The sequence below is a fragment of the Dermochelys coriacea genome, chromosome 10 (genome assembly GCF_009764565.3).
Source record: "Dermochelys coriacea isolate rDerCor1 chromosome 10, rDerCor1.pri.v4, whole genome shotgun sequence".
Lineage (NCBI taxonomy): Eukaryota > Metazoa > Chordata > Testudines > Dermochelyidae > Dermochelys > Dermochelys coriacea.
In genome coordinates, this window is record NC_050077.1 from 13304533 (window position 1) to 13314370 (window position 9838).

A 9838-nucleotide genomic window follows, 5' to 3' on the forward strand; every position below is an offset into this window, starting at 1 on the left:
AAACATAAACTACTAAAAAAAGGAGGGGGTTAAATTTTTTTTGACAAAATAAGAAAACCTGTTTCTGTTTTTGTTTCGTTTAAATTAAGATGGTTAAAAGCAGCATTTTTCTTCTGCATAGTCAAGTTTCAAAGCTGTATTAAACCAATGTTCAGCTGTAAACTTTTGAAAGAACAACCATAACGTTTTATGAACGTGCCCAAGGGGTTCGTAACTCTGAGGTTCTACTGTATCTGGATATGTCAGAATATGAGTGGGCATATGGAGGCAGCTAAGCTAGATTTTTCCAGTGTTTGCTTGGTTTGTAGGACATATGTAGGAGCTAGGAGGGGCTGGACCATGTTGGAGGGGCTGGTGAAGGCCAAATCTGGGGCTATTTTCATGGGGATAGCAAAAGGCACATTGTTGCTAGCAGGGCAGCTCTCCTGTCAAGTCTGTGTCCTCAAGCATGGAGCTGCTAGGATTTCTCAAACAGCTGTATGGGTTTTCTTTAACATGACAAAACAACATATTTTCCCCTTATCTCGTTCTCTGAAACATCTGAACTGTCGAATCTGAAACTTCCCCAGAAAAATTCAGCCTGAAGCAGTCATGTAGCAAGGAAAACTTCAGCCTGAAATGTTAATTTCTCAGTTATAAGCAACTGAAAAGAGGGCCTTATAATGAAAAGTGTCAGGTGTCAATCTTAACTATCAGCAGCACTATCAGTTCCACCTATAATAAAAGCATAAAGAGTGCTATCATTGGTACAACTCCTCTTTATAACTCTCAACTTATTTCCCAATTATGTTACTGTAATGAGTTTCTTGTGCAAAACTATCCAGCTAACTGGACTATGATATAAATATTATTGTAGAAGTCCTGCTAAGTGTGTTACATGGGATCCTTCCTGGAGGTGTATTCTTTTCTTCTGGAGACCTAGGGAGAGTGACATAGATTCATCATATCAAATGTGCGGGATCTCGGAATAGGTTAAAAAAAATGGACAGAAGGAAGATTTCTTGGAGAGTTTCATTTTCTTATTATGATGACCAAATCTTCAAAGGAGAGGTGGGAATTTGTAGATTAAATGTCTCATAAAGTCATAGATTCCAAGGTCAGAAGGGATCAATGTGATCATCTAATCTCGTCTTCTGTATAACACAGGCCATAGAACTTCCCCCAGATAATTCCTAGAACAGATCTTTGAGAAGAGACATCCAAACTTGATTTAAAAATTGTCCAGGATAGAAACTCCACCACAACACTTGGTAAATTGTTCTAATGATTAATTACCCTCACTCTCAAAACGTTATGCCTTATTTCCAGTCTCCATAGTTTCATGTTGATTTACAGCACTGCTGTACAGACCACTGTGTTATCCAGCTGTTGAATGATGAGTATGTTTATGCTTTTGTTTGTTTTAGTTGAACCTTTTAAAATAAGATCATTTAACACTGCTCCCACCAACATCACCTTGGATGCTGTGTGGGGTCAGATTCAATGATAAAGACCCAACATTTGTCACTCTGTAAAGACTCACAGATGAAGGTACGGTCCTTTTTCGATCTCCATATGTTTCATGTGTTCATATTGCTTCTAATTTATTCTCTGCATTGGTGGGACATGCAGACTTTGAACACTGATGGGGTTTTTTGATGATTCTTGTGGATATTGAACCTAACGTTAAGTTAAACTTAAGGTCCTCTGTTTTGTTTTTTTGTTTGTTTGTTCCTCATTCATGAAACACAAATGCATATACTACTGCTAGCTGCAAAGCACAGATTCTTATAGCAGACTGAAGACATAACGTGATAGCAGTAACTGTGTGAGGCTGATGTGGCCTCTTCAGTGGAGAGAAGGATTAAGCCTTAATCTAAATAGAAAGTGCTTGATTCTTTTTTAGATTGATGCCAAGATAATTTAGGCCTCAGTCCTGCCAATGTGTCAAGGTGGGTGGGTTCTTTGGAATTCTTTGAAGGTTCACAGGACTCTGCTCTGTATGTTAATGGAATCCACACACGGATCCAGTTGCAGGATAAGAACCCACATGCATCTAATCTGAAAAAAAGAACCAAACATTTTCCAGTGATTCCAACTTTTCTCCACGTGAATGGAATCCACAAACACAGATCTGATTGTAGGGTTAGAATCTTAAGTTGGGCCTTGTCCTTCCTTCAGCATTTTCTAGCTATCCTAGAAAAAGTTTCCTGCCCCTTGTTTGTCAAAAAAGAGCATAACACTTTGGTGGGAGACTTGTGTTGGATTCTGCCAATCTTTTGTTGTTATTAGTATGGCTACTCTTATTTGTTAAGTGCTGACTGAGAATGCGCTAAGCATAAGCACTGGCCAAGAGACATTACAGTCTGAGACAGAAGAGAAAGGCCACAAAGTGGCACTCAGAGTTTCTTCCTTTTTAAAACATACTAGTAAAACTATTGAATGGTGACTCATTTCTAAATAGGAAGATTTACTTAAATAAATAACTTGTTGCTGAATATTGTGCGAGTGCCCCAAAGTAACTGATTTTCTTAGCCTAGCTACTCGGGCAATTTGGCACAAGTTTAAATGTTATTGGGATTTGGCACTTTGAGTCTGTTGGTCACCTTTAAGATCCCGATAAAGGTCTCAGAGTAGTGAATGCAGGTTGTATTAGTCCACAGTACACCCTGCTGTGGATGCTTCCATTGCCTGTAACTTTGGCAGCATAAAAAGTGCATTCCATCTGGATTTAACTAAACTTTCAACCACAGTCAAGCAGCTAATGTTAAGTTTAATACTTTGGTATGAAGGCTAGAAGAAACAGTTCACATTTTTGCTTTGTTAGTACGGAGACTGTCTTCTAAATGGTTGTTATGACAGAGAATTAGCACTCCTGAATTTATTCTGTGTATGAAAGTTTGTTGCAGCAAAAAAGATTAGAAACTTCCATTTTTGTTGGATCTGTTTTTTGTTTACTGCAGGCTCGGATTCTGCAGCAAACATCAAAAATTATAACCAGTTAGCAAAAGGAAGATCATGAGATTTGTGATTTTTATTTGGAGTCTGGTTTATTATAACATAGCAATGTGGTGTATAAAATGAAACGGTTTATTGTGATGTGAAATTTAATGCTGCTGGGTAATTGAGTGTAATTGATTTATAATTTATGTGAAAGTTAAAAATGATGATCTAATAACTCTGAAACATAACATTTGGCTCTTAAGATTTTTTGTGGGGGTTTCCCCCATAAGTGTGATGCTTTATCGTTTTGTTTTATTACCTCTTTTAAAATGTAATTTCATTGTTTCACCAGTTTCTCTGTGATTTTCCCTTAATTGTATTTTTTAATTAATGTTTATAGTCTATGTCTAGACAAGCCTGATAGGCTCCATTCATTTCTTTAGAGATTCTTTAATAAGACACACTTTATACATGGAAAGCTTGAGTTACCAAAAAGGACAAAACTTCAGTAATGTGTCATTTTGATGGCCATATGCATGGCTTCTCTATCAGAACACTTGAGTTTTGCAATATAATTAGCACATCTAATTTCTGTTTTGATCTTGTTTTGTTTTCAGTTATTTAATTTCTACCGTTCCTTAGATGTCTTTTCAAACCCCACAAGATGCTATGCAGAAAAGCAGAAGAGGGATGTGTGGTCTTTAGGAAATACATCAGGACACGCAGACAAGATATTCATGAAAACAATGTAAGGAGCTACATCGAAGACTTAGTGATCAAACAATAGGTATTTTACTGCTCCATTAACATGTGATATGCAGACACTGAGGGTAGTTTATCTAATGAGTACGTCCTACCAAGTTCTATATGAAAATAATTACATTACCTACACATCTTTCATATCCAGCAGACATCTTTGCAAGCTGTTAAAATTTGGCCCTGCAGGAAAAGCAAGAAATTGGATAACTCAACCCAAAGAATTTGCTATGCCACATGACATAATTGTGCAAAACATGTCCTCAGGTGGTATCCTTTATTACTGGAGAGGCAGAGACAAAGCATCTCATTCTTTCTGAGCATTAAAGATCATCATATACCTCCCTAAGGACACTGGAATAGAGATCAGTTTACTAGTTGCACAAAGATGAAAGTGCCCAATTACACTGCTCATGAGAACATATCATTTCCCTTAGCACTTTCACCAGAAGATAATGATTTCATGAGACTACAGCAAGGAGTAAAACCTGCAATTACTGTCCAGAAATGCAGAGCAAAGATCAGTAGAACCAAAACATCTGTGGCCACCTTTAGGAACTTTGCAATATAACTATGCTGCCCACTCAGAACTTCATAGGTGCAACATAAATAAAACACAGGTCCTCCTGATCCAAAAATCACATAGCCCCTAAGCTGTTTGAGCTAAACAAGAAACTCCTTTAGCTGATAGCAGTGCAGGGCCTATAACACACAGGTTTCTAGTTTTATCCAGGCGACGGTAGCGATACATATACACATCACACTAGCCAGTCCAATACTACTGACAACCAACCTTGTTGCAATTCCTGCATAACATTCCTGTCCTGACATATCCCAGCCCTTTAACTAATATTGATGGGGCTGAAGCCTCACCCTGGTTTCTATAGTCATTAGAGACAGATCTAAGCCTTGTAGTGTATGGTTGATACAAGGTTTGGATTGTGTCAGGACCGAGAATGTTATATGTGTGTATTAGAGCTGGTTGGAAAACTGATGTTTTTTCTGCTGAAAACTTAAGTTTTTTTGGTAAAAATCAAAATATTTCAGCCAAACCCTGAAATATTTCAATTCTGAAATGTCACCGCAGTGTCTCCTGGGAGTTGTAGTGTGAGTGCTTAAAACTTACTTTCTCCACAATTGGCTGGGTTCCCTGGTTGGACTCCCACGGTCTCCCCTCTTGGTAAGGGGAGGTGGTACATCGTGGCAGTCATGTGGCCATGGTGCATCATGGGAGATGACATTTTTCCCAAAAATATATCGTTTAATCAAAGGCCAAATTTTCCATGGGAAAAAAAATGTCATCAGAAAAAATTTGATCAGCCCCTAGTGTGATTATGTATGTGTGTGTTTACATAGATATAAAATAAGGTAGATCAGTCTATGCACGTGTATACACACACACGCACACCACTGGCTTTCATTAGGTGAACTTTGGCTCATAAATCCAGGGCCCTTGGAGAGAGCTGTAAAACATTGCAGATTAGGTGCCATTTCCCATGCTCACATGGTTCTAGTTCTGACTGGCCAAGTAAATGCAAGCGCTCCCCTGCTATATCGCTTTCGGCCTTTGAATGTGCAAAGATAACCGGAGTTTGTGAGTTTGACACCTGCTAATGAGCAATGTGTTTGTGTCCCAGGGACAAACAACCTGGATTCCTTTGCTCAGCTGGATGCTGCTAATGCCATAGGAGACACCGAATGAGTTGAACCCCAACCACTTTCTTGATGCTGATGGAAAGTTTACAAAGACAGAAGCTTTCCTGCTTTTCTCCACAGGTAACTAAAAGGGCCTGATCCCGCAGGGAGGCAGCATGCCTAGTACCCCTCAAGAGGTACCATTGTCTGGCTGGATTCGGTCCTATGCTAATAATGATCCCTATATTTACATCAGGACTGGTTTAGCGATGTCCACAGCAAGTTCCTATCACAGTTACATAGAGATTACGGCAACACACTTGTTCCCATAGGACCTATGTAGTGATGAGAGTGTAGCTGTGTGGGCTCTGCACCTCTGAGCATCAGGCCACTTTTACTCAAGAGAGGAAGGGTGGTTCCATGCTTAGGATGCTAGAGTGGGACTCAAGAGACCTGGGTTCAGTTCCCTTCTCCACCAAAGCCTGCCTGTGTGACCTCAGGCATGTCATGTAGTCTCAGCTCCCTCTCTGTACAGTGCAGATAACGGCATTGCCCTACCTCACAGGGATGTTGTGAGGAGAAATATGCTTAAGGATTGTGAGGCACTCAGGTACTATGGTAACAGGAGCACTATAACAGCCTTAGGCTTGGGCTACACTGTGGGGGGTGGGGGGGTTCAAACTAAGATACACAACTTCAGCTACACTATTCACGTAGCTGAAGTCGAAGTATCTTAGTTCGACTTACCTGGCCATCCTCATGGTGGCGAGTTGACTGCGGCGGCTCCCTCGTCGACTCCGCTTACTCCTCCTGCCGAAGTGGAGTACAGGCGTCAATTTGGGGATCGATTTATCGTGTCTAGACGAGACACAATAAATCGATCCCCGATAGATAGGGGGTCTAAATAAGGATTTAGGAACCTCACTGCGGCACCAGAGTTTGGAAATGTCCTGCATTTACATGCCATTCGTTACTTTCTACATTAGAGATAATATGGCCATTCCACTAGTGAGCAGTCCTGGAAACAACAACATGACGAGAGTGGAGGCCTGGGAAGATCCCAGATGCACCGTTTGGTTGTTTATAGGAGACTCTTCTGAGTGGGTTACCAGAAAGTGTCATCCTGAAGGCAACAATGTTGATAGTATCACAGAAAGGTGCATCAATGAAGCATGTGATAACTGTAACAGTAAGTTGTGTTACCAATGTTCCCTCTAATTTTTGACAGGCCATGTGCGCAAAAAATTTCTTCTGTGCAAATTGTGCTCCTGTGCAAATTTTTGTGCATTCAATGTTTTGCCGTTTGCTTAGAGGGAGTAGTGGTTACCCCCCACATCTACTTCCTAATTACACTGTTTGTTAAACATTAGGCTTTTGACATTGCAGAGTGAAGGAACTGCATTGGAGTAAGCCTGGCTGTGATGGAGCTCTTTCTGTTCTTCACAGGCTTGCTCCAGAAGTTTACATTTCAGCCCCTGCCTGCGGTCACAGAATCTGGGTTGGACTTCGCTGCTGAGGTTGGATTCACTGTGAGACCACGCTCTCAGTCAGCCTGTGCTAGTCTAAGTGAGTGAACTGGAGACTTTACTAAAAAAATCTGTTATTTTATTGTTTTATCTTAGATTGCATAGAACATTCCCACTAGCTCCACTTAAGAGAAACCAGATCCTCTGACAAATGATAATATACATGGAAGTTTCAGTCTGTCTTGCAAATACTGGATATGTATAAAATATATTTGACCACACAGAGTAGGATTTTCAAAGGAACAGTCCAGTTCCCACTGAAAATCCCAGCCAGATAATTACTGAAAATATCAGGGCATTGGCTAATTTTCTTTATATTTCAAATATGTGGCTTAACACAAAATGTTTTCCTGGTTTCTAAGTGATTGGAAAAGAATGGGACCCCAGCTGTGGGTTATTCCTTTATTTGGAATAAGGAGTGACACATACACAAATATTGTGTTATTCTCAAATATATGCTATTTCCCACTGCTATTAAAATATTATAATGTAGATTATTCCTAAATATTCATTATTGCAGAGCCCTGGGAGCCCAGCCCAAGCTGGTGTTGTCAGGGCTTCAAGGCTCCTGGCTTCTTGGTAGTCTGCTGTCAGGTGGCATTGGGAGATCCAGGCTGCTAAGGGAGCCTCGTCAATTTCCTTTCGAAAAATGTCATTTTCAGTTTTTCTAAATGAAAATATCAGAAATTTTAAAATTGTGACTGTTCATTTCAATGCTGCACCACACGTTTGTTTGTTTTTTAATTTTGGGATTTCGCTGGAACCGGCATTCCGGGTTCCAACCAGCCCTGCTAATGGGACCCACAGAATTTTTTTCAGTAGGGGAAGGGTGACTACACAGAGGGAGGAGCACCCTGTTTATCCACTTTTCTCCTGCTACAGCTTCCTCCATGGTTTTGATCCCTAATGCCTTACCTGGCTGTGGGCACTGCGGAGATGCCAATGTCCATTTCTCTATTCACACACATGGCTCTCATGTACAGTATGGAATGTTTTAATCTGTTTTAAATGCTGGGTGTAAGGCCAGCACAGAGAGCAGATAGGGTTTTTTAATGGGGATGAGGTTGAGAGATTGTCACTCAAAGTCTTTGAGCAGATAAACATACGGGAGGGAATCACGTAGCGGAAAATTCCGTTTCATGCAAGAGTTGAGGGGAGATTGACCTCGCAGCTCTTTTTCATCCCTTGGTCCACATCATCCTCTGTTGCTCTCTTCTCATTCAGTGCTAGGTTGTGCAAGCCATAGAGGAGCCAATGGGTCTACTCATGCAAATAAATGTTCACCAGGGTGAGTAAAGGCTCCACAGTCTAGCCCATGGATTGCAAATTCTTTGGGACAGGAGTTCCTCTGTTGATGATCAGTCTTGTAAGAGAAGGAAGTAAAGGAACCGACCCACTGAGTAATGTCTGAATTTTTCTTGGTTAATGATAAAATAGGACATACGACGTTCTTAGCCTTCCTCTCATGTAAGCTAATTTGTATATGCTTTGTTCCAATGGATGGCTAAAACCCTGTGGGCTTAGTCCTTCTGTCCTCAGTCAAACCTTATTTGCAAAGCTCAATGGGAGTTTTTCCTGAGTAAGGACTGCAAGACTGAGCTGTCAGTCAATGCCATTGTAGGATATTGGTGCCATCTTGTGGCCAAAAGGGGAGCAATAGATAAACTAGATTCCTTAGAAATGTTACATTGCAATGCAGGGCACAAGCACTTGACCAACAAACTGTGCAGGTAGAGGAGGTGAAAAGTTGAAGTCCATTGAAGAATATGGAGATTGTATTTACACCCACTTCGAAGGCTCATGAGCAGGTGTTTTCTGTCAGATCTGTAGCTGAGTTATAATCAATGTTTTTCCATAATTTGGATGGAAGATGCACAAGAGGAGTCTTTCGTGCAGAGATGTACCCCACCCTCTGATTTCCTGAGGGCTGTAGAGTGATGCATTCTACCCATATGCGGATGATACAGGGATGAGCATCAGAAGTGTGATGCATTTTTTAAAAAATTGTAAATCAGAGCCTGTTCTCTGCCCCTAACATTACCAGCTGATCAGCTGGCTCTGGTTAATAGTCCATCTCAGTCATTTCTGATGTATTTGCATCACATAATCTGCAAATTTTCTATAAACAACTGATCTCACTAGGCTCCTCTCACTTCCTCAGAAGAGTCAAGTGTGGGAGGCATTGCCTGGGCTTCAATAGAGTCTGAAGGCTGCTGTTCAGGAGAGGAGAGAGACATAAATCATTTCACTTTCCAACCCCAGGCTCTCAAAGCGCTTTACAAACACCAACGAATACACCCGCATACCACCCTGGGAAGGCAAGTGTTTTACAGGTGCAGAGAATGAGTCACAGAGCCTGTCAGTGACCTGTCTCACACAATGAGCCGACTGGGAACAAAATGCAGGCCTCTTGAATCCCCATCTCTTGCGCTAATCACTAGACTGTGTGGTCTCTCAATTGTTTGGAAACCAGTGTATCCCTAGATGGATATCACTTTGAAACTGACTAAATCCCAGGGATGAAATCTAGACCCACTGAAGTTGATGACAAAACTCCCATTGACTTCAGTGGGGCAAGGATTTCAGTCCAGGTTTTGGGGGGTGTCACTAAGGAGCGCTGTGGCAGGGAGGGAGGGAGCCGTTGTGGAAGCTGAGGGGACAGGCTTTGAGTGATCCCTGACTTGATTTGCCTACCTTCTTCCGAGAACTCTCTCCCTTGGCCTGATGTCCACCATGGACCATCTCCTTCTGGCGCCTCCCTCAGGACTGGGATCCCCAGCCCAGGAGAAGTAATGCAGGCCAGCAAAAGCTGCCAACAGCTGAGAGCGACTGGCCCAGAGCCCACAGCAGCTCCAAGTAGGGAAGCTGCATGAATAGCAACAAAAGTTTGATGGGAAGCAGGAGGCTTTTTGTCTCCTTAGGAAGAAAGGTCCTTTCTTTCACAGCCTGCAAGCAGGCTTTGGGGGTGAGGGTTAGGTAGGCCGGGCACTAGGAGCCTG

The 9838-nt window shown here is 41.6% G+C and overlaps 1 long non-coding RNA gene across 1 annotated transcript; it reads left to right on the plus strand.

The window, feature by feature from the left end:
• Window positions 1-3498: 3498 nt before the first annotated feature.
• Window positions 3499-6871, plus strand: LOC122456029. Its single transcript, XR_006274638.1, has 3 exons — window positions 3499-3670; window positions 5316-5454; window positions 6760-6871. It is a non-coding gene; the product is annotated as an uncharacterized LOC122456029 (long non-coding RNA).
• The last annotated feature ends 2967 nt before the right edge of the window (window positions 6872-9838 follow it).